Source organism: Chenopodium album, chromosome 5 (assembly GCF_948465745.1).
Source record: "Chenopodium album chromosome 5, dcCheAlbu1.1, whole genome shotgun sequence".
Taxonomy (NCBI): domain Eukaryota; kingdom Viridiplantae; phylum Streptophyta; class Magnoliopsida; order Caryophyllales; family Amaranthaceae; genus Chenopodium; species Chenopodium album.
In genome coordinates this window covers 10700867-10726922 of record NC_137838.1, presented here as the reverse complement: position 1 = coordinate 10726922, position 26056 = coordinate 10700867, and the positions used below count along the sequence as shown (strand labels likewise).

General features: G+C 37.8%; 1 pseudogene across 1 annotated transcript; it reads right to left on the bottom strand.

Annotated features, from left to right (window-relative positions):
* Positions 1–398: 398 nt before the first annotated feature.
* On the bottom strand, positions 399–4540 carry LOC145632577 (putative wall-associated receptor kinase-like 16; annotated as a pseudogene). Its single transcript, XR_014112583.1, has 5 exons — positions 4529–4540; positions 4213–4443; positions 3238–3793; positions 2449–2619; positions 399–1715 (listed from the first exon to the last, which is right to left on the bottom strand). The product of XR_014112583.1 is annotated as a putative wall-associated receptor kinase-like 16 (transcript).
* Positions 4541–26056: the final 21516 nt, after the last annotated feature.

Genomic DNA, 26056 nt, shown 5'->3' with positions numbered 1-26056 from the left:
TCTTTGCCAGTGTCATATGAGAATTTTGTATTATTGCTAAAGAGACGGTGTCTCTAGAGGAGGTTAGATTTGCTCTCCATACTAGACAGTTGCGTCATAAGGCCCACACGTCGAAGTTTGTTGCCGGAAAGTTGAAATGCATAGGTAGTGCTACTATAAGTATTTAAATTAGGGGGTAGTTTTTTTTATAAAAATTTTTAGCGAGTAGTTGTTCACAAATACCCCTATTAAGCGTGTAGTTCCTGAAAATTTTTCCTATTTTTCATTGGGATGATACTTCGGTTCGGTGTGGTTAGCCATATATTTTGTTTTGAGTCATCACGTGACTATGTAAATTAGTAAGTATAAATGATTCATTACACAAGTATGGATAATTTTATACTAATAAAATATTCCAATAATATTGGTTCTTTATTCTTAATGTTTTCCAATCTAAAATTCAATTCAGATCATAAAAAAAGAAAAAAAAAATCCCTCAAATTCTTATTGTGAGCACAATGATCATCTCCCATCATTCAAAGGCACCAATTGCACAACTCTACTCCGACTATTCGAAGAAACATTCGTAGCATTGACGTTGTTGTAATCATTATTATTGTTGTTAACTTGTATCTCACCAAGCAAATACTCACTCTCTTCTTGAAGTAGTACTCCACGTTTGTCCGACCACGGATGTGAACCTATCTCTTTGATATCTTCTAGCTCTCTTGCAACCTGCTTCATTGTCGGACGATCCTCTCCTTTCACTTTCAAACACCTTTTTACAAGATTTGCAACTTCCTTAATTTGCACTAGAGCTCCATCACTCACTATGTTGTCATCGAGGATCTCCAACAAGCGATCATCCTTAAGATTACGAAGAAAATAAGATGTGAGACACTTCTTATCATCCTCGGTTTTTTCATAAGAAAGAGCCTTCTCCCTAGTTAGTAGCTCGGCAAGAACAACACCAAAGCTATAAACATCGCTTTTCTCAGTTAGATCACCAGTTTGAAGGTATTCAGGATCAAGATAACCGCATGTTTCTTGAATCATTGATGCCAACTGATCTTGATTTGTTGGTGCAAGCTTTGAAGCACCAAAATCCGAAACTTTTGAAACATATTTCTCATCCAAAAGTATATTCATAGACTTTATATCCCTATGAATAATTGGTACAGTAGTCATAGTGTGTAAATATGCCAAGACCCCGGCAACTTCTGTACCAATCCTCAAACGAACATCCCACGTTAGTATACGAGTTTTATGTTGGACGTGTAAATGCTCGTACAATGTACCATTTGTTATGTATTCATACACGAGTAATGGTACTTCCGTCTCCAAGCAACACCCTAATAATTTTACCACATTCTTATGGTTGACATGAGACAATGCAATGACTTCATTGATAAATTGCTCAACTTGACTCGAATCTACTTTGAGGGACTTTTTTTATGGCGACAACTTGGTTGTTCGCCAATGTACCTTTGTAAACCATGCCAAAACCACCTCGGCCTATGATGCTGCTTACACTATAGTTATCGTAATCTCTTCCACGGTGAACATCTTAACAATGTTTCCCATGGATATGTCTCGTCTTTTGAGTTTAGTCTCTAAAATGTGGCCGCCATTTTGATAAAAGAAACTCTCCTTCATTTTTTTGATTTGTCGTTGCCCATGTTGCCAATAGAGCCATAATGCACTTATGAACAAAGCAATTATGCCACCTCCAACACCTAAACCATTCATTCATAAAGTAATTAATAAACAAATAATTATTAAATCTTTAGATACAAAAATTCCATGGTGGTCATCCTTAAATGAATACCATTATACTAATTTTTATTGGTTAATTTTGAATTGTAAATTAATTATCAATTTTTTTTTTCTTATTTTTAAAAATTATTATTATTTACTACTACCTCCGGTCCAAATTACTCGTAACTTTGGGGTATTATTTGTGAATATAAAATATTTCAAAGTTGCGAGTAATTTGGACCGGATGTAGTATATATTTTCATAGTTAATTCATGAATTTATTTTTAATTTAGTAATAATAAAAATTAAATTTCTTTAATTAATTATTAAAATAAAAAAAAATCAAAAACAATTTCAAAGTTAAAAATTTGGATATATGATTTATAATTAATTTTGATATTTAAAAATAAATCAAATTCAGCCAGTAAAAAATTATTATAATGATAGTGATTTAGTCCTTTGTAATTTCAAAACTAGCGTTATTGTGTATGGATATTATAACCGACGACAAAACAAATGAATTAAAAGAGTTAGTTTAATAATTTTAATAGTATTTGTATCTACAACAATTAGAGATGGAGGAAGTAATATATTGTGAAATTCACCCTAGATATTTTGAAGTATCATAAATTTAACTACAGAGTACGTTGTATTATCGATAAAATATTGTTACGAACTTACGATGTATGTTACTAAGATGAATAAACTTACCTAGGATAATTATAATTGATATGCTTCCTGTATTACGAATACAAGGATCTTCTTTATTTGTACTGTTGCGGCGATTGTAGCCTTTAGGACACAAGCAATCATAACCCCCGTCGGTGTTGACGCAAAATGCTGGTGATTTACACAAATGCTTTCCTTTACATTCATTAATATCTGGATAAGATATCAACCAAAGAATCAACTATATCATCATACTAGGAAATTAAATAAATCTCGAATGACAACTATCATTTTAATATTAGACAAATAATTACGGATAGAGGAAGTACATTGTATTTCATAATATTAATTGGCTGATCAAAATAGTATACAAAATAGTATACAAGACGGGTCTTAAAAAAAAATACATGTATATACTCCCGGCCTCCATTTTTATTTTTATTTTTAAGTATTACAATTTAGCGAGTATAATATTTTAGGTAAATTAATTGAATTTAAAATAATATGTGTAGGTGAGGTAGTTGAAATATTTTTAAAAAATCATGAAATAAGCCAATCGATGTAATAATTTCTTGAAAAATAAAGGATGTGAAATGAAAATAAGTAATAACAAAAGTTGTAGGGACTAGTGAGTTTGGATGAATATCTAACCATGAGCTAGATCAGAGTTATCACGTTAATTACGAAAAGAGTATAACACTTTAAATAAAAAATTGAAAAGAAAAAAAAAACAGTGAGAGGAAGTAAGAAAGTGTGCATTTATTTGAGGACGGAATGAATAACTATTTTAAAAAAATAACAAATAGATTATATGATAGATTGAAATTATACCTTGGCAACCATGAAGGTAGGGGTTCCCTTGGAACCCAGGTTTACATTGGCAGCGGTAGCCCCATTCGCCCGGCAAGTCAACACACGTACTATTTTCCTTGCATATGTAATCTGGCACTCCGGCTGCTTGCGCAGTGTGACAATCTTTTGTTCCAATTGACCAATTATAGACCATTGGAAGCTCTAAATTGTCAACATACGCATAATTTTTGGGTAGATACTCTTTTGGAGAAGGCATTGCATCATTTGCCACCACAAAAGCAATGCTACATGGGTTCAAATCTACCACATACGTGTGATTGTGAAAACTCTTGGCTTGTACACTGACGTTGTACACCCCATTTGGAATTAAGGCCCTGCAACAACCAATTCCAAAGCACTTATTACCCAAACTATCTCCTTGTTCCTCATTGCACGTAGTCATGCACCCCGAATGGTATTGTGTTGATGAATTTGTAATACCTACACTATCGAACCATACATAGGTGTCGCAACTAGAGGTGGTTAATGGACAAGGTAGCCCAATGATAATAGGGTTAGGGCCAAGCTTATAGGGCTTTTAATGGACAGGGCTATTAATGGACAAGGCCCTTATTGGGTATGGTCAATATAGGGTCAACATGTTTTTCCAATTTAGTTGATAAAAAAAATACATAATGTAAAAATAATTATATAGATTAACTTGTATTCATATGTATTTAATAATGGCTTTGTCCAATATTTATTTTAATTGATATTTTGTAGGCCCGCCCATTATCGACCCGCGACCCGCATTGGCCCGACCCTATAAAATGTGACCCTCTTTGACCCTGACCCGACCCGCCCAATAACCAGGTCTAGTCGCAACCAATGGCTAGCTACAAGTGAATTTTGAGTGGTTGAGACAACAAATCTACTCATTCTGATAGAGGTATTCCGTTTATAATTCATTTCTTCCGTATAATTAAAACAATCATATGCAACAAAGTTACGTACCCAGATATTACCCTCTAGCGTAATATTGGTTACTTCTATCCCATCGCCATAAATTAATGTTGGAGGACTTGTAGTTGTGTTACAAGTGACATTATAAAAATGACCATCTATAGGATGCTTGTAGTGACAATTTTCCCCAATACCAAACGGGTATGGTATTTGGGTATCGCCACATTTCTCAGGGCAATTAGGCAGGGCTATAGCTATTTGTGAGGAAGTGTCGGAAACAATCTATTTGGAGGCTAAACGGCAACATTTCCACCATCATATCGAGGAAAAGGATTAGTCCCCTATAATATCCCAAACTTCTCAATACCCCTTTCACCATTTTTGTGGTAAATTAATTAAGGACTTAGGCATATGATAGCTTAGCTACTGTGACATATAACATGCATTATATTTATACGATAACAATCATCTAGTATAGAATGAATGGTCCAAAGTAATTGGAAGACCCCGTCAACTAAGTCAATGCAATTTGGTGAGTCTTGCATGGGTCACTCATCATGTACGTATGGTCCTTCAATGCATGTCTACATCCTTGTGCAGCTAGCGATTCAATCTATTTTACTCCGTTTATTTTTAACGTGTTGTCGTGTTGGTTGCGGCTTTCTTGCTTACTTCCTTGCAATTATCGATCAATGAACTTAATTTTATTTGTCTCATTTCTTTCCATTACTGAATGAATAGTGAGTACTGAGGATCTTCTAAAAACTGGGAGGAAAGCTCTAACCATTTTGACTTACTCTGACTGGCCAATACTCGCTACAATAAAAACTAATCATATTTTAAATATCAAGACTCACTAATATATATACCATTAACAAAATGTATAAAATACTTCGCAGCATTTATAAAGTGTGTAAAATAGTTAGATTTTTAATAGGAAGAGCTAACAAGCATAAGTTATCCTAGAGCGTTAGATATAATTTTAACTTATTTTCAAAAATGGAATTTGAGAAATTTGCATGTCAAAGGAAAAGTTTTGTATACACCCGGTTTTTAGTAATTTACTGTACAACGGGTTCACTTTTGTCAGATTTAATGTCACTTTTGTCAAATTTAGTGTCACTTTTGTCAAATTTATCAATGAAGCATAAATAACTCATATATATATCAGGGTAACTTTTATGCGTTTTAGTGTAACTTTTGCGCATTTTATTGTCATTTTATAACGGATGTTCAGTAAATACTGAACATCCGTTTTATTTAAAAGTCACTACAAGAAAAAGGGTAATTAGCGACGGCCAAAGTAGTCGCAAATCCGTCGCAAAAATGGATTTCCGACGGATTTGCAACTACTTTGGTTCGTTGCCAAAGACCTCGTCGCAAATCCTAGAGCGTTAGATATAATTTTAACTTATTTTCAAAAATGGAATTTGAGAAATTTGCATGTCAAAATACACGTTAATTGATATAATTAAGGTTTATTTCAATCTAAGATTTGTACTTTTAGTTATCTTATCTAATACCACCAAGTCGTTCATTATTAATTTTATTATTGAGGTCCTTAAGGATCATTAATTTATCAGATAAAGCATTAGCAGCATTACAACATTACTTTTAATGCGATTTTGGGAGGTCCAAAGAATTGTTTGTAACGTAAGCAAAAGTTAATTTAATGAACGCTCGCGTTAAATAAGATTATTAGAAATATTCACCGATTGACTTGTGACTTTAATTTGACGAGATTCAAGGGGTAGTCTCGACATACCACCAGCTCATGATCTACGTTTCGGATGCTGGCTACCCCGAAAGAAAGCCCGAAGGTGCAACTACCTCAAGCCATCCACCAGTCGTTCAGAAGATGACGACGAGAATGAAGAGGAGAAAAAAAGAGAGCCAAGTGCGAAGAAGCCGAAAGGCCTAAGCGCTTCGGCTCAAGGAGATCTGGCCAAAGAAAAAGGGCCAGGGAAAGAAAAGGCTAGCTCTTCATCTGAGCCGAAAGACTCAGAGAGCCAGTCGAAGAAGAAAAAGTCTGGGACTCCTGCTCATATAGACAGCAGGCCAGAAAATGAAGAGTCCGGCCCCACAGCAATGGAGCTGGACCAGCAGACTGAAACGGTCGAGTTGACCGAAGGAGACGCTGAAAAATGTGTTACAATCGGACTGGATCTTGATCCGAAAGTCTGCGTTGAGCTCATCCAACTCCTTCGGGACAATCGAGATGTGTTTACTTTCTCGGCAGCTGATATGCCCGGGATAAGTCCAGACCTCATCTCTCATAAGCTTAATGTCGACCCGACATGTCGGCTAGTTAAACAAAAGAAGCAGAACTACTCCGTGAATAAGAACCGAGACATCGCAGCCGAAGTCAAAAAGCTGCTGGATGCAGGCTTCATCGAACCCTGTCAATATCCAGAATGGCTGGCCAATGTGGTGATGGTTCAGAAGGCAAATGACACCTAGAGAATGTGCGTTGACTTCAAGGACCTAAATAAGGCTTGTCCGAAGGATTTCTATCCCTTGTCGAGGATCGATCAACTAGTCGACTCGACAAGTGTCCATGCCTTGCTTAGTTTCATGGACGCATTTTCGGGGTACCATCAAATCTTCATGCACCCCGACGACCGAGCAAAGACGGCATTCGTCACGAACGCCGAGGTGTACAATTACAAAATGATGCCCTTCGGATTGAAAAATACGGGGGCAACTTATCAAAGGCTGGTGGACCAAGTTTTTGCCGATCAGAAAGGCCGAAACATAGAAGTCTATGTTGACGACTCTATCGTCAAAAGCAAAAAAGATGAAGACCATGTTAAGGACCTGGAGGAAACCTTCGCCACCCTAAGAAAGCACCAGATGAAGCTGAATCCGAAGAAGTGTGTCTTCGGCGTGAAGTCAGGGAAATTCCTTGGGTTCATGGTCAGCAAAAGAGGGATTGATGCCAATCCCGCTAAGGTGCAGGCATCGCTCGATCTTCCCGAGCCGAAAACAAAGAGGGATGTTCAGCGACTCACCGGAAGAATGGCAGCCCTCTCGAGGTTCATCTCTAGAGCCTCAGATAAGGGGTTACCTTTCTTTAAAGCTCTGAAACTCCCGAAAACAAAAGAGCTCGTTTGGGAAAACGAGCAAAGAGAAGCCTTCAAGTAGCTTCGGGAGCATTTAGCTCAACTTCCAACATTGGCTAGCCCAGTAGAGGGAGCATCTCTGTACTTATATGTGGATGTCAGCCCATCCACCATCAGTGCAGTGCTGCTGATGGAAGAAAATAAAATTCAGCAACCGATCTACTTTGTCAGCCACAGTCTGACGGATGCCGAGACCCGTTACCCCTTACTCGAGAAAGTTTCTTATGCAGTGGTGGTAGCCGCTCGGAAGTTAAGACCCTATTTCGATTGCCATCAGATAGTGGTCCTAACTGATCAGCTGTTGGAAAAAGTTCTCGGCAAAGTTTAAAAATCTGGTAGGCTGGCCAAGTGGGCTTTTGAGCTCACAAAGTTCAGCATCAACTACCAGCCGAGAGCAGCCATAAAGGCTCAAGCTCTAGCGGATTTCCTGATCGAATGCTCGTACCAGGAGACGTTAGACGATGAAAAGAAAACCTGGACCGTTTTCACGGATGGATCCTCCACCGTAAATGGTTCGGGGGCAGGGGTAGTTATAACCTCTCCCGAAGGCAAGTCCTTCGAGTATGCACTAAAATTTTCTTTCAAGGCTTCGAACAACGAGGCCGAATATGAGGCGGCAATTGCCGACCTAGAATTGTGCATCTCGCTGGAAGCCGAACATGTTTGTCTGAAGACAGACTCTCAGCTAGTTGCATATTAGATCGGTGGTAGTTACGAGGCCAAAGAGCCCTCAATGATAGCCTACCTCGCCAAGATCAAATCAGTTATTGCAAAGCTGAGGACTTTTGAAGTCCAGCTGATCCCAAGGGGTCAGAATGCACAAGTCGACGCACTCTCCAAACTTGCTAGTTCAACTCTCACTGAGCTGAACCGATCTGTTTATGTGGAGGTACGCTGGGAGAGAAGTGTTGACGAAGCACCTGAAGTGTGTTGCGTTGACCAAGAGCCAAGCTGGATGGATCCCATCCTAGCTTTCAAGCTTTGGGGAGAAATTCCCGAAGATAAAATTTTGGCCTCCAAATTGAAGCGAACCAGTGCAAGGTTCATCGTCTTCAAGGGAGAGCTTCTAAAAAAATCCTTCTCAGCCCCATTGCTGAAGTGTGTAGGCCCAACAGATGCAGATTATATCCTTCGGGAAATTCACCTGGGCATCTGTGGGAACCACATTGGGGGAAAGACCCTAGCCCATAAAGCCCTAAGGGCGGGGTATTATTGGCCTACCATGATCTCAGACGCTAAGGAACTGGTCAGAAAGTGCGAAAAATGTCAAAAATTTGCACCAGTCATCCATCAACCAGCCCAGGAGCTTCAGCCAGTCCTAAGCCCACTTTCGTTTGCCCAATGGGGGTTGGACATCCTGGGCCCGTTTCCGGATGCCCCGTACCAGAAAAAGTGGCTGATAGTCGGTGTAGACTACTTCAGCAAATGGATCGAGGCCGAGCCAGCCTCGAACATCACAGAGAAAACTGTTAGAAAATTTATCTGGCAAAATATCATCACTCGTTTCGGCATTCCGAAAGTGCTTGTCTTTGATCATGGAAGACACTTTGATAATCTGCCGCTGAAGCGGTACACTAATCAGTTCGGCATCAAACTGGCATATTCAGCGGTATGCCACCCGCAAAGTAATGGACAGGCCGAAGCTGCAAATAAGCAGATCCTTAACGCTCTCAAGAAGAGGGTGGAGGATCAAAAATCCAAGTGGCTGGAGGAACTTCCAAGAACTCTCTGGTCTCTTCGAACAACAGAAAAAGAGGCAACGGGCCATTCACCCTTCGAATTGGTGTATGGTGCCGAAGCCGTCCTCCCAGTGGAAATCGGTTCTGAAAGCCTGCGTGTGCTCCACTTCTCGGCTGAGAATGAGCAACTTATGAAGGAATCCCTCGATTTCCTTGATGAAGTAAGAGACTCGGTCCGAGACAGAATGGCCGCATACAAGCAGAGAATCAACAAATTTTACAACCGAAGAGTTCAGGCGAGGCCTCTAAAAATTGGAGACCTCGTCCTTCGGAATGCTGCAGCGGTCCAGAAAAGCCGAATTCATGGGAAACTCTCAGCTTCTTGGGAGGGACCCTATGAAATTTATGATGAGCTTCAGTCAGGAACATACCGACTTTGGCAGTTGGATGGAACTGAGCTGAATAAACACTGGAATGCGGATGTACTTAAGAAATATCATGTGTAAACCCTTTGGGGTAGGACAATTTTTGTAAGTACATTATGAATTATTAATGAAAGGCCTCAAAGCCACTATTTTCTACAAACATTTGCAATCTTTACTCTTTTATCTTTTCTTTATCTATCTACTCTCTAAGGGTATCCTTCAGCCCTGTCCGAAACCTTCGCCTACAAGGTACCAGGTTTCGGATTGCTGATGTGAAGGAGTTATGTCTTCGTCGTGTGCAATTACTAGATATATAAATGGATCAAATTATGGAGATAATTAAGTTCGTACTTTTGGGTGTCGTTTTGCCATAGCTAGAGGTACTAACGATCTTTAGACTAGTAAAATAGCCCAAAGCCCAATTGGACGGATGCTATAAGGTCACACAAAGGGGCTAGATCGAGCATTAGAGGACGAGGCCCATCATGGGCCTCATCACTCTAGGTGGCCGACCATGTAGTGGATTAGTAGGAGTTTTGGGCTTCGTGCCCTAGTCTAAATATAATGAGATTATAAATAGACTAGGTGCCTAGGTTTGCAAGGACAGAAGGAATTAACTGATCAGTGTGGTCAAACCTAAATTAGCAAACACGAAACCTAACCCTCTCAAAGTCCTCTCTTTCACGGCTCTCTCCTCCTCCTAGGCGCCGGTGGTGTGTCGTGGTGGTGGTGGTTCGTGCGGTGGTCGGTTGTCCATAAAGGTGGTTATCGCGGTTTTCCTCAATCACTCGACCAATCTAGTATTGGTGGACGGCTCGTTCGAATCTCGTGGACTAAGTAGAGGAGCAACGCTTAGGGCTCTATTCTCTCCCTGATTTGCCTGTCGAATAGCTTCGTGGAATTCACGCGTCAAAGGTATGATTATGTGTCTTGTGTGTTATGCATGTGATTCTTGGGATTGATACTTGATTGAATATGATTCATGTTTTTCCGTTGCGTAGTACCTATAAACTCCTACAGTGGTATCAGTTAGCCTCTTGCATGAACGCGCTATATCATAATAATACGATTATTTGATGTCCACGTTAATTTTATAATCAATTAAGAGGGAGAAATTAATCTAATTATGGTTCAATTATTATATTTAATGTGATTAAACTTTTGGAATCGATTAAATGTGATTTAATTATGCTCAAAATAGCCATGAAAAGACCGAATTTTAGCCCTAAATTGTTCGAAATTTTCAAACACCCTAACCCTATTTTTCGAATTTTTCGAAATTTATAGCCCTAAAATATGATTTTTGTGCTTGATTTTGATTTAATTCGATTTATTTAATGATTCATAATTTTAATCGGATTGATTTATGCATAAAAGTGTTTTGTGTATGATCATCAATTTAATTTTAAAATTTAGAATTAAATTGGGATTGATTTTATGAAGAACCCTAATTTTAAAGTTGAATGTGATTTAATTTTAATCTTATGGACTGATTTAATTTAATTATGATAAGTCTTATTTTAATTAAATTAAAACACAAAAAAAAAAAAAAAATTGTTTTGGTGGCCGGCAACCGCGGCGGCTGCCGACCAGATGACAGTCCGAGAGGGAGGGAGGGAGGGCAGGTGGTCGGGGTGGCTGTGGGCAGCAGCGTGCAAGCATTGCACGACTGCTGCCACGGCTGCCAGAGTAGCTGCCCGCTGCTGCCTTGCGGCAGTGGCTGCTGTTATGGCAGCCAGCCACCGTGGCTAGCCAACCACGGTGGCCGGCGGTGGTGGCTTGCGGTTTTTCAAAAAAAAAAATTAATTATCTTATTTTAAAATTATTTCAAGATAATTGTGAATTATTTTGAGATAAAATCAGTTTTATTTTGGATAAGATAAAATATTTTAAAAATATGATCTTTTATTTTTAAAAGATAAAATTGGTTTTATTTGGATAAAATCTTTTATTTTAGGATAAAATCAAATATTCAAAAGTTGTTATATTTGATATTATCCATATTTAAAGTTGTTAAATTGGTAATTATCCTAATTAAAGTGGTTAATTTTGGATAAGATTGACTAGGATATTCTGAGCATTTTCCAAAAGGATAATAATTGATTTAAATAATGTGATTATCCCATAATTAGATTAGGATATAATTGATTTTAAAATTATTTGATTGGTTAGTAATTAGGATAGAATCTCCTAAATTTGTTAGGAGAATCATGAAAGATTAAATATGATTTATCTTTCTAGATTAAAATATGATTTGATTCTATCTCATGACTAAATTAAATATATTATATTTAATAAACGGTCATGAATAATATATGATATTATCTAATTATGATTAAAATATGAGATATTTTAGGAAATGCGTTGACTTTATTATGAACATTCGATGTTGTAGTTTAGACAAGCATGTTGAGTGATTTATTATATGGAACTTTTATAATATATGATATTATGTTGCTATATATTGACTAGTATGGCCCGTAGATTCTTAAATACGATCTGCGCATCGTGAAGTATTTTTTTAATCTAAATACGGTCTGCGTACCGTTAAGTTTTTTTTTTTGTAACTTTTTATTTAAAGTAAATAAAATAGTTATTTAAATAGTGTTAGTCCAAAGAAGCCCATGAAGTGAAGGCCCAAAGGAGCAAGGTGGATGGAGATCCATGACGATTCAAGTGAGAGCTTTTTCATTTCTAGTTTTCTTAGGACTAAGGGGTCATACTATGCCATGATTTATTGCATTAGTAGATTATGCATGTTAGATTTTATTTATGTTGATTGATGATGCGCTAGAGTTCACTAAATAATCACAACATAATAAATCTAGGTCCCAGTAATATTGAGATTGCTTTTCCAATTAAAAACCCGATGAAACCTTTGATATTTATGATGGGTCATGCCAAAGCTGGGTGTCATATTATATCTTAGGGGAGTGGGGGTAAAACAAATTTTACACTTTTAATTGGTTGTGCTCAACAAGGTTACCTAAAGAGTTTAGAACCTTGAAGCAAAGGGAAATAATTAAACATGTGATGATTAATTATTCAGCCAAGAGTTACAAGAGTTGTAATCAGTAAAGAATTTACTCACCTTGAAAATGTAATGGTTGATGGTAGGGCCAAAGTCCGGTCAATTATAGCACAAATAAAGGATCTTGGAATCACTTAAATTCAATTGGGATCAATTAATTATTGAATAAAGTGCTTTAAAGTTACCAAATGAATGAGTTTATGGTACTTTAAATTTTAAATTAAACATAATTATTAAACTTTGCCTTATTTTGACATAGAAGGGTAGTCGTAATCACAATGACAACAATGTTTACAACCTTCGACCATTCCTTGAGAAGGATAGGTTGACAGGGGAGAACTTTTCCACTTGGGAAAGAATGCTAAGACTTGTTCTGAAATCTGAGGGTAAAGAGGATATCATTGATACCCCATTACCAGGACCTCTGCCAGAAAATCCAACTGTGGCAGAGATCAAGAAACACAAGGAAGCTCATGACAGAGCTATACCTATCACTTGCTTAATGATTGCTACCATGGAGCCTAGTCTTCAAAAGCGTTTTGAGGACCAGGATGCCTACTCAATCATGCAAGAACTCAAAGCTTTGTTTAAGAAACAAGCTAGAGTTGAAAGGTATGAGCTCCATCGTGAGATTTTGGATTATAGGATGGAGAAGGGAGCCACAGTTCATGATCATGTTTTCAAAATGATCGGCCTAATTCAAAGTATGGAGAAACTGGGGCACCCATATAGTGATGATTTTGCAACAAACATCATTATCCATTCACTACAGAAAGTTTCAACCAGTTTATCATGAATTTTAACATGACTGCCACTGCAAAGACTATGAATCAATTGCATGCAATGCTGGTTAGTGCTGAGAAACAAATCCCTAAGGAACCTAAGAAGGAAGTTCTTATGATTCAAAAAGGAAAGGGGTTTAAGAAGAAGGGGCAAAAGGCTAGTGCCAAGAGCAAGGGCAAGCAAGTTGCCAAGGCTCCTGAGAAGCCTAAGACGACTCCAAAGCCCAAGGCTGCAAGTGAAAGTGAATTCTTTTACTGCAAGAAGAAGGGGCATTGGAAGCAAAATTGCCAGATATACCATGACTTCCTCAAGAAGAATGGAGCATCAACCTCAGGTATAATGTTATAAACATTTTAACTTTCACTTAGGTATATGATACTGTAGACACCTAAAAATGTCTCCCCAAAACCAAACCCGATGATAAATAACCTTTCACCGCCACTATTGGTCGGGTTTAGTATTTAATCCCGAGTGTGCTTAAAAAATCGTATTTTATTAAATTCATACCTTTGAATGGTCCATGGATTAGTCTTGATGTTTGGTAAAGGCATAGTTTAAATTTCAGCCCAAACTTATTAATTAATTTTAAGCCCAAACCAATTTTTATTTTATTGTCTTATTATTTATTTTTGGCCCAAACCTTTTATTTATTTTTATTTTAATTTTAGCCCGAATAATAAAAGTCAGAAAAGGCCCGAAATTATCATTCGACACTTAAAAAGCCGAAGGAAATTATGGTTAAAAATGTATTTAGACGGAAAATGGACTGGAAATTCCCGCGCCACGGCAGACTGCCACTGTGTCACGGGAATCCTTCTCGTCCGACGGTGGGACTTCCCATGACACGGGACATTCCGTGTCCTTTCCGCGTAAACCCTTAACACGTTTTTCATCCCGTTTTCTGAAAATTTCCCGCGTCACTCCAAAAGTGTACCGTGTCACGGGAAAGTGTATCGTCTGACGGTAGAGCTTCCCGTGTCACTAGACAGTCTGACCGTGTCACGGGATACGTTTTTAGGGTTTTTTTTTTATCATTTTAGGGTTCCGTGTGCTCCCTCAGCACATTTTCCCTATAAATACCCCCTCATTTCTGATGTACGGGGCACCGAATAATTTTATTATTTTATTTTCTCTCTTCTATGCTATTAGCCTAAACACTAGCCTACCCTTTTCACTTCAAAATTCCTTCTTCAAGCACTCAAAGGAGTCTATATTTTAATTGAGGTTCTGTCCTTAAACCAAGGCGTGAAAGGTAGAACTCTTTGAGGGTTTGGCCCCAAAATCAACTTTATTTTATTTAGTTTAATTTAGTTATTGTTTTATTATTTCCTTGAAGTTACTAACTCGTTTATTATTTTGTAGTTGCAAACAAACAGAATCAAAGTAAGGATCATGCTCCTTTTATTTTTATTATTTTTCTAACGATTTTATGTTGTTGGAATTGTGATTAATTTGGTTTTAATATTAATGTTGTTTTATTATATTTATGATCACCATATTGCATGTTTAAAGGGAATATGTAATTGAAAATCACGCCTAATAAGATAATTTGGACAACCGGTTTAGGATCCTTTTAATCTTGTTATTTAATCAAGTGATCACCAATATTTTAGAATTATATGTTGCATTAATATTCAACCAATTTAGCTTAATAATAGTTTGGAGCAAATTGAATATTTTGTTTGTATGCCTTTGAGATCACAGGAATGCTTTTCAATATAAGAATCGAGTAGAGGCCAATACGGGCGAATGTGACTCCATGACTCACTTCGTACCATCATCCCCGATCCTCCTTTCGTGGTTCTGAACCATATGGAGTTAGTAATCTCATGGATTATGAATGGGGTGTAACCTTCACGGGTCAATCGTTGTTGCCTATCGTTGTCCCTTTATCGTGGTTGCCTTTTATGATCCGTGAACGGTTTACAAGTTTCTTAAAAACTTGTTGGCGGCTCCCTACTTTTCTTTGTCCCTAATCGTTGTCCCTAACCGTAATGTCAATTCCCACTTCCTATGAGTGCCAAGCATATTCACCACATGCTTTAACGTAGGCGCACTTCGAGCGACGCCTACAATTTGGCGACTCCACTAGGGAGGATTCTTAATTATTTATCGATTTGAGTGATCGGTATTTAATTAAGATGAGTGGATGAGACTTGAAAGATTCTTGAAAAAATATTCCTGTGATTAATTTGGCATTTTTGCATCTGCATACACGTTTTAACGTTGCATTCAGGTCTGTCCCGTAGGAAAAATTGGATAACTTGGTTGCGCGCGAAGGAAAACAGGGCACCAGTCAAATCTTCTGACTGCTGTGCCACGGCAGAATCTGCCGTGTCACGGTACTGTGCACCGTTACCGTGACACGGGAATTTTTGTCATGTCACAACAGTCCTAAAATCAGTCCGGTGGCTTATTTTCTTTCCTCACACTCGACTTCCTTCGATTTTTCTGAAAAAACGTATGTGTTCTACATGCGTCTTAGCCCCGGGGGATTTAAGCTCTATCGACCCAAACACGCTCATGGCAATAAGGGTTCATCCGAGTTATTAAATCCACCTAAACCATGGAGTCGAGTTTGATTTCATCATGAACTCGCGGAGCCGCCCGTTGGCATACACCCTCAAGGGAGGCTGCCTTGCTAACGCGTCCAAACTCTTAACCATGGTACCCTTTTGACACCCAAAGCTTGACCAATAGTTGAACATAGATCTTGACTCTAGGTTGCGAACTTTTTACATCATCGTGCCTAAATGCTATGTGGTTGTTTGGTGCTAACCTTCATGTGTTTGCTCTTTTGTTTAACCCATGACCGAGGGTTTTTATTCTCACATAGTAATTAGTACGGATCTAAAATCGATTAGAATCTGAAAAAATCACAAAACTGACCTGGAACTGCGCACCGTGTCATGGCATGTTCTGCCGCGCCACGGTAAACAGTGCCGTGACACGGGGGAGTCTGTCTGACGGTAGACTGCACCGTGTCGCGACAGTCTGCACCGTGACACGGTGCCCAGGAAAGTGTCCTGTCAGTTTTTTTTTTCGATTTTTATGCGAATGCTGTATCCAGTTTGGTGTCATGTCTAGCTATACGGTCAAAACACGCGTCTATAACTTCACTTAATCACTCACATGTCGTGTTCACACACTTTTTGCTTTAAGTCGTGCACCACTTTTTTGACCGTATTTTAGGGAAATCTTGTTTTTGTGTCTTTTTTTTTCCGGAGTAAGTCGGATGGTATCCTCCCTTTAAAAATAAACAAGTAGAATTTCAAAATTATACTACCTCCGCTTTGTATTACTCGCAACAAAGGGGTATTATGTGAGATATAAAATATTCGTTTGTTGCGAGTAATGCGAAGCAGAGGTAGTAGATTTTTTTTTAAAAAAAAAAAAAAAATTGTCGCGTCACGGTACAGTGCATCGTCTGACGGGGTGCCATACCGTGGCACGGGAATGTTCACCGTCTGGCGGTGTACCATACCGTGGCACGGGAATGTCCACCATGGCACGGGAAAAAAAAAACCGCGTCAGTTTAGTCTTCTGTGTTAATTTGGTCCTCGCGTCAGTCATTTTGGTTATTGTTCACATGTCTAGCCATACGATCATACCCCGAGTCTTATGACATCACTTAGTCACTCACGAGTCAAGTATAGTCCACACACTTTCTTTATGTTCCGACTCGAGTCATGCACCAGGTCGTTTATGATCGTATATTAGGTTCATGCACCCTTTTTTCGTCATAATAAAAAATGAGTTGAGTTTTCTCACCTGTTTTCAAATGTCTATTTTTTTTCCTTCCTTTCCTATCTTGAGCAATGAGTCAAACAATTGAGTGAATTATTTTATTTCACAGTACTTGGTCAAGGAACAGGGATAGATCAATACGGTTCAAGCCATTACCGCAACAATCTCTCAGATCTAATAGGCGTTCAAAGAGAACTTTGTCATCTCTGTTACTCATCATCTTTCAATGGCCACTAAAGAAGACATTGAGAACATCAACAAATCCATTGAGGCACTTTCTTCCATGATGCAAACCCTTACCACTAGGGTCACTACCATGGAACAAAACAAGGTCACTGTTTTCACCCTTGACCAACTGAAGGAACAAATGAGTAAGATTTCTGAGGATTTCACTTATGTGGAACGGCCTCCTACTCCTTTGAATGTGAAGGACAGACTCCCTGAAAAGTTCTCCACTGCTGATATTCCAAAGTTCAAGCCTACTGACAATCCAATATTCCATTTGAAGGCATTCTCTGCAAGACTGCAACCATGGCTCTTAAGGGATTGGACGTAACACTCTTCCCTATGGTTTTCCCTCTCTCCTTAGAACATGCTTGCCAACAATGGTTTTATTCCTTAAATGCCAAGCATACTGCGACTTGGCAAGATGTCACCGAAAGTTTCATGAATCGTTACAAGTGTAACATTCAAACTAAAACTTCTAAACGTGAACTCTCCATTCTCAAACAGAAAGAGAATGAAGGCTTCACCGCTTACCTGAACAGGTGGAGGGAAACAGCTTCACTCTTGGTAGATCCCCCCAAAGAAAGAGAGATGGTTCGCCTCTTTATTCAAAATATGACTCATAAATATAGGGAACATCTCAAATTTCTTCCACTGAACACTTTCGAAGCTGTATACGACGTCGACATCAATATCAAGGATGAGCTAATAAAGACTGCTGGTAGTAACAATAATAACACTTGGAAAAACAAGAAGAACAACCATCCTTCTTCTTTGTCTTCTAAGCACGAAAATACTACCAACAATATAAGCCAAGTTGATCTCAATGAAGTGTTAGCTCTTGATACTCCATTGCCCAAGAAGAAAAGAACTTACACTCCTTTAGGAATGACTTATGATGCGGCCTTTGATCGCCTTTACAGTTAAGGCTTGATCACACCTATTGGGCCATTTCCAGAGCCAAAACCTGAAGAAAGGAGCGCCAAATGCAATCCCAATGCCCATTGCAAGTACCATCAAGGAAGGGGCCACACTACGGAGCAATGTTGGAATTTGAAGGACGTCATTCAAGACTTGATGGATGCAAATAAACTTCATGTCCCTCCAGGCGGCAAGAAGTAATGAATACAAGGCACACAGATCCTTCGTGCAAGAATTCATGCTTTTTTTTATTCTTTTGTTTCAACCCTCTCCCCCAATAAGTCTAGCATAGGTTCCCGTTATCCATGTGTACTGTCTATGTGTCATATTTCTTACCTTTTCCATCAATGAGCATTCCTTTCCTTTGCAATCGATCATCGAATTCATTTGCAAAATAAAAAAAAAATCAATTACCGAACTAAACCCAAGGTACACCAATAACTTGAGGCACCTTTGCAACCATGTCATTCCCTGTTAACCGTTCAATCACATTCCATTTCTTCATCAACCATTTTGAGCCTCGTCTAACGTTTGGCCTTCATTTCTTCAACTCACATTCACTTAACCCTGGGATTGGAAGATGTGTAATTGTACAACATTCAAAAAGCAAGTAAAAAAAAAAAAAAGAAAGCAGCAAAGCGACAATAAAACAATGTCTAAAGGCAAGTGTTCCAATGTCTTTAATATGAACACGTCTCAAATTGCGTCTCTCATCGAGTGCTTGGTACCGTGCCTGAGAAACATGAATGCTAAGTGGGTGATGGACCGCATGATCTGAGATTGTCTACTTGATTAAAAAAAAAAAAAAAAAAAAAGAGAAAAATAGAAATTCAAAACAAAAAAAAAGGGTTGAAAATAAACTTGCAAAATTCAAAATTTTCAAATCCAAAATTACACATCTTGGAGATTCTCTCGGGTCTTGAGCCTTTTATCCCTTTCTTCCTTAAACCATCAACTTAACCACTTTACAACCCTTGAAAGACCTCTTTGAGGTGTACATACACTTGTGCAAAGTTCGGTTAGAGCTACGTTCGGCCTTATTCCTAACGGATACGTAGGCAACCTTACATCGAGGTGCGGCCACATTCATATTCATATCCATGCATGATCGAGTCAAAGAATATCCAATGCTTATCCCTACCCATTTAGAGCTAGACTTGGGGGCTTGAACCCAAATCCCATTAGCTTACCGAGCCTGAAGAGTCATCATCTTTAACTCTTCTCACATCTCTTTCCATCGCTATAACCCTTGCAGCCAGCCTTAGTATCACATTCACACACTTCACTCACACATCCATATCCATATCAATCATCCTTCCCTTTAAGAGCCCTTTATCATGAAATCTTGTTTCACTGTGCATGTTTCATCATATTTAAAGACAACATTCAGTAGAAGAAACATTGTATATTTGCTTAGCTTCCTGACCTGAGCAATGTTCATTGTTTCGCATAATGTGCTAAGAAACATTTATATATCAATGATTTTTAATCATACAAAGCATATTGTGCTTAGCTCCCTGACCTAAGCAACGTTCATTATGCAATAATCACTATACGTGCTTAGCTTCCAGACCTAAGTGACGTTCAAAATCGCTTCTTTACACCATATATGATGCTTAGCTCCATGACTTAAGTTCATTCATCTATCGTGTCACATGATGTAATTGTCCTTAGCCTCCTGGCCTAAGAACATGCATCATACATTATTTTCAGGACAAACAATTCAATCCATACGAATCATTTAGTCTTACTCAAGGAGGAAGTTCAAAACTTCTCTCCCTTTGCATTATTTTATTTTGGGGAAGTTAAAAAAACTTTTTCCAAGTTTTCATCGAAGGAAGTTCGAAAATAAAAGTTCAGTTTTCACATCTTTCTTTTTCAGGAGAAAGTCGGTACCCTCCACTCATGACAAAAATTGACGGAAAATTTTTGCTTTTGCATCTTCGTTTGCTTGTGTCTGCACGCACACATATACACACACACACACACTCACAAGTCATACACATGTCATGTCACATCAAGTCAAACTTGGTCAAGTTAGTGGTCAAGTCAATCACAGTATATACGAGTCCATTGGCAAATTTATTTTTGCAGGTCCATCTTCAGCCCACGTCCGGGGACAAGCGGACCACCATCATTTCATGACGCAAGGTTCTCGATACACAGAGACTTGCAATCTCATCATCTTTCGACTTTCCTCAAGCATGGAAAGTATTATCCGGTGGATTTTTCTTCAAGTATAGAAAACCGCCAAATCGGATTTCCTCAAGCATGGAAGGCATTATCGGTGGAATTCTTCAAGCATAGAATGACACCATATTCATCAGTCGGCTTTCCTCAGGCTTGGAAAGCGTTATCGGTGGATTTTTTCTTCAAGTATAGAAAACCGCCAAGTCGGCTTTCCTCAGGCTTGTAAAGCGTTATCGGTGGATTTTTTCTTCAAGTATAGAAAACCGCCAAGTCGGCTTTCCTCAGGCTTAGAAAGCGTTATCGGTGGATTTTTTCTTCAAGTATAGAAAACCGCCAAGTCGGCTTTCCTCAGGCATGGAAAGCGTTATCGATGGATTTTTCTTCAAGTATAGAAAACCGTCAAATTCTTTTGTCGGCTTTCCTCAAGCATGGAAGGCATTGTCGGTGGATTTCTTCAAGCATAGGAAGACACCAAATTCATTCGTCGACTTTCCTCAGGCATGGAAAGTATTATCCGGTAGCTTTCTTCAGGCTTAGAAAACTACCAAACTCTTCAGACGGCTTTCCTCAAGCATGGAAAACATTTCAACAAATGTCACTCGGTGAATTCCTTCAAGCTTAGGAAGCTGCCAAATTCGTTTGTCACCGATACACTAGTGCCAGATACGTATTCTATCCCTCTACTCTTTTATCTGTGGAATTAACATCTTTCTGCAGGTATCGGCGTATGCAGAGTGATTTAGGATCGCAGAACGTCTTAAATCATTCTCCGTCCCTATCGGCTACTTTGACTATCGTTTTTGAAACTGACGTTTCTACAAACTCAGTCAAAGTGGGGGCTTCTATAGACACCTAAAAATGTCTCCCCAAAACCAAACCCGATGATAAATAACCTTTCACCGCCACTATTGGTCGGGTTTAGAATTTAATCCCGAGAGTGCTTAAAAAATCGTATTTTATTAAATTCATACTTTTGAATGGTCCATGAATTATTCTTGATGTTTGGTAAAGGCATAGTTTTAATTTCAGCCCAAACTTATTAATTAATTTTAAGCCCAAACCTTTTTTATTTTATTGTCTTATTATTTATTTTTGGCCCAAACCTTTTATTTATTTTTATTTTAATTTTAGCCCGAATAATAAAAGTCAGAAAAGGCCCGAAATTATCAATCGGCACTTAAAAAGCCGAAGAAATTATGGTTAAAAATGTATTTAGACAGAAAATGGACTGGAAATTCCCGCGCCACGGCAGACTGCCACCGTGTCACGGAAATCCTTCCCGTCTGACGGAGGGACTTCCCGTGACACGGGAGGTCTGCCGTGACACGGGACATTCCGTGTCCTTTCCGCGTAAACCCTTAACACGTTTTTCATCCCGTTTTCTGAAAATTTCCCGCGTCACTCCAAAAGTGTACCGTGTCACGGGAAAGTGTACCGTCTGACGGTAGAGCTTCCCGTGTCACGGTACAGTCTGACCGTGTCACGGGATACGTTTTTAGAGTTTTTATCATTTCAGGGTTCCGTGTGCTCCCTCGGCACATTTTCCCTATAAATACCCCCTCATTTCTGATGTACGGGGCACCGAGTAATTTTGTTATTTTATTTTCTCTCTTCTATGCTATTAGCCTAAACACTAGCCTACCCTTTTCACTTCAAAATTCCTTCTTCAAGCACTCAAAGGAGTCCATATTTTACTCGAGGTTCTGTCCTTAAACCAAGGCGTGAAAGGTAGAACTCTTTGAGGGTTTGGCCCCAAAATCAACTTTATTTTATATAGTTTAATTTAGTTATTGTTTTATTATTTCCTTGAAGTTACTAACTCGTTTATTATTTTGTAGTTGCAAACAAACAGAATCAAAGTAAGGATCATGCTCCTTTTATTTTTATTGTTTTTCTAACGATTTTATTTTGTTGGAATTGTGATTAATTTGGTTATAATATTAATGTTGTTTTATTATATTTATGATCACCATATTGCATGTTTAAAGGGAATATGTAATTGAAAATCACGCCTAATAAGATAATTTGGACAACCGGTTTAGGATCCTTTTAATCTTGTTATTTAATCAAGTGATCACTAATATTTTAGAATTATATGTTGCATTAATATTCAACCAATTTAGCTTAATAATAGTTTGGAGCAAATTGAATATTTTGTTTGTATGCCTTTGAGATCACAGGAATGCTTTTCAATATAAGAATCGAGTAGAGGCCAATACGGGTGAATGTGACTCCATGACTCACTTCGTACCATCAACCCCGATCCTTCTTTCGTGGTTCCGAACCATATGAAGTTAGTAATCTCATGGATTATGAATGGGGTGTAACCTTCACGGGTCAATCGTTGTTGCCTATCGTTGTCCCTTTATCGTGGTTGCCTTTTATGATCCGTGAACGGTTTACAAGTTCCTTAAACACTTGTTGGCGGCTCCCTACTTTTCTTGTCCCTAATCGTTGTCCCTAATCGTAATGTCAATTCCCACTTCCTATGAGTGCCAAGCATATTCACCACATGCTTTAACGTAGGCGCACTTCGAGCGACGCCTACAGATACCAAGTTGCAGTGCTTAACATAGTGATGTTGCGCAGGAACTGAAAATAAGTGAAGCTAGCATGGAAATGGAGCTTGAAGGTGCACTAGAAGTGTTAGAGTGGCCAGAGATAGTTTCATAGTTTTAAATTTTGATTAGTTTATCATGATTTTAGAACAATTTCCAGTTTTGATGAGACAATATTTCGGTTTTCTTGTTTTGAATACTGAATTTGGTTTACTAGGCTTGGACAAGTGTTGATCCATGACCAAGGTAATAAATTGTTTTCATTTTTCTAGATATGAGTTAATTTTGTTTTATGACATTGATATAAGTAGATCACAAAAGTAAATTTAGATGATTCAAAGTACACTTACTTATAACAAGTAAAGTTAGGTCACATTAACCATTTGCACATCCAAAGTTTTGGATTGACTCTCATTCTTATATGATTATGAATCACTTGAGAATTAGAAGTCATGCTTGTTAAAAGTTAAAATGACCAAGTTGCCTTTTAGTAGAAAGGGTAAAAGAAGCTAAAATGACCTTTTGGAACTCGTACATATGATGTATGTGAACCAATAAGTTCAAAATTAGAAAAGAGAGATTTAACTATTTCATTGTTTTTACTAACGATTTAAGTAAGTATATCGATAATTACTTAATGAAGTAAAGCTTGGAATAATTGAAAAGTTCAAAATTCCAAAAATGAAATGTAAAATCAGTTTGAGATAAAACAATTTAACACCATAATATGATTGTTGTGATAAATATTTACTCAAAAGGAATGATCATCTAAAGGGAATTGTTGAATTAATTCACAATCCAGAAACATTACAATTAAATTGTATGTTTATGAAGAAGGAATCAAACTTTGCTTGCCATTGTTCGATCCAAAATTTAATGATTTACAAATATCATTTTGAGGATATGCATTAGAACAACAACAATTGCGAATATACTAAACAAGAAACTTAACCAAAGCAGTAGAAAAGATGTCATAAGAGTTATGATTTGGAAATGTTCCAAAAGTTATCTTTTCTAAACAGGATTAAGGGTTATGAAATCAATGTAAAATGTTTACAAAGATAACATAATACACCCTAAATCAGAAATGTAGTTCTTCATGGGTCTTCTCATGGAAACTAAGAGGTATTATTCCTACAATCGCGTAGAAACAAAGTGTTTGTTGCTCGCGATAGTGACTTTATAGAAAGAATGTCTTCCTACAAAGCCAAGTGGGAGTAAAGTTAGATCTCGATGAGATTCGAGACGAGCAAAAAATGGATGTGGATAACACTACATCAGAGACGAAGGCATATGAAATCAGCTAATTTGATAAAACATGTGTCGAAGCAAGCTTATTCAACTAGCGAGGCTTCTATCGTCCCACTAGAATGAAAGACTTCAAAGAGTTGAAGAGAATAATTCTATAGTCGCTCATACCTATCGTAGGTGACTTAGGATCAAAACAAACGGTTTGTTGAAATTCTGAAAAAGCTGGATGCTAAAATTTTCTTATTAGATCGGTTAGAATCCATGCCCTACAAGCAAGCTTTGGATAAGTGCCAACTCAGTAAATGGATTAAAGCCATGAAATCCAGTATGGACTCCATGTTTGTAAAGATGTGTTAGTCCAGAATAGTCTTACAAATAGGGTCAAACCTATTAGTTGGGTAAGCCTATTCGGATTATTCTAGTTATGATATCAAAATCACCTTCATGAAATGTTCTTGATAGTGAAAATGTATATGATACATCCTAAGAGTTTTGAAATCCAGAAATTCCTAGAAAGTTTTGCAAACTTCAGAAATTCATTTTATGGATTGAAGTAAGCATTAAGGAGTTGGACCATTCGCTTTTGATTAGGCAATCAAACAATTTGATTTCTTTAGTAGAACGAAAGAATTCTTGTAGAGATAAGAAATTTAGTGGGAGCAATTGGTCTTTTTAGTCTAGTATGTAGTTGACATACAGTTCATATGAAATGATATATCAATGCTTGAATGAGTCAAGCAATGGTTAGAAAGATTGTTTCAATATGATAGACTTAGGAGATGTTGAGTACATATTGGGAATTAAGATACATGAAGTAAATCTTGAAGAATGATTGGAATGAATCGAGAGACTTATGTTGATAAGGAGTTTGACAAGTTCATGAAGCAAGACTCTAAGATAGGATATCTTCCCATGTTTCATGGTAATACACTCAGTAAGACTTAGTGCCTTCAAAAGCTAATAGAGTTGAGTTGTATGGATAATGTACCTCATGCTTTTGCAAAAGGATCCATTATTTATGCCATGAAATGTACAAAACAAGATGTTGCATATGACTTGTGCATGTGTAGCATAATTCAAGCAAATTCAGAATAAGAAGACGGAGAATTACCAAGAAAAGTCCTTGAGTACTTGAGAAGCACTAAAAGGAATATTTCTAGCTATTGTGTTAAATGGTAATTTAAGAAAGTTGTCAAAAGGTTACACGAATGCAAGTTTCCAAACAGGCAAGATGATTCTAGATGGTGATCTAAATGCATGTTCGTGTCTGGATGGAAAAGGACAGTGAGCTTGGAGAGTTCAAAGCAGAGCACTGTTGCATACTCGATGTCAGAATATGTGTATTAAACTATAGTCAGATAGTTACATAGGAAGTTCGGATTAGAATGTCATGTGACTAATAGGTCACCTTTGCCTAAGAACAAAGAGGCTAGAGTCACATCACAAATCCAAACAAAAGGATATGAGATATCACCTCAATTATGAGATCATTGACCAGCGGAAGGTCGTGTTCTGCAAAGTTTTATTATAAGTGAGAAATCACTAAACTTCTTCCATGGACTAAGATATGAGAGTCATATTAAAGTCCTAGGATTGAAGCAAGTTGTGTAATTTAAGTTGTATATGTTTTGAGAAAACATATTACATGAGAAATGCATCAATTTGTAGAATTATGTTCAAAATAGAAATTATTATTTCTCTTATTTAATTATGGTTTTGGAAATTAAATAAAATGTCCAAAATAATTATGAATTGATGGGCTCATCAGGTTGATGACCTGGTGAATTGAAACCCCACAGGTGAACAAAATCATATGTTATTTAAAGTTCCTAGTTCGAGATCATTAAAGTGGACATAAATGATTTCAATAAATGGACTAGCATGTAAGATTGATTGGATAGCGCAGTTTCATGGGCTATAGGGGCATAGTGATGCTCGGTCAATCACTTGGATATGCATGAAT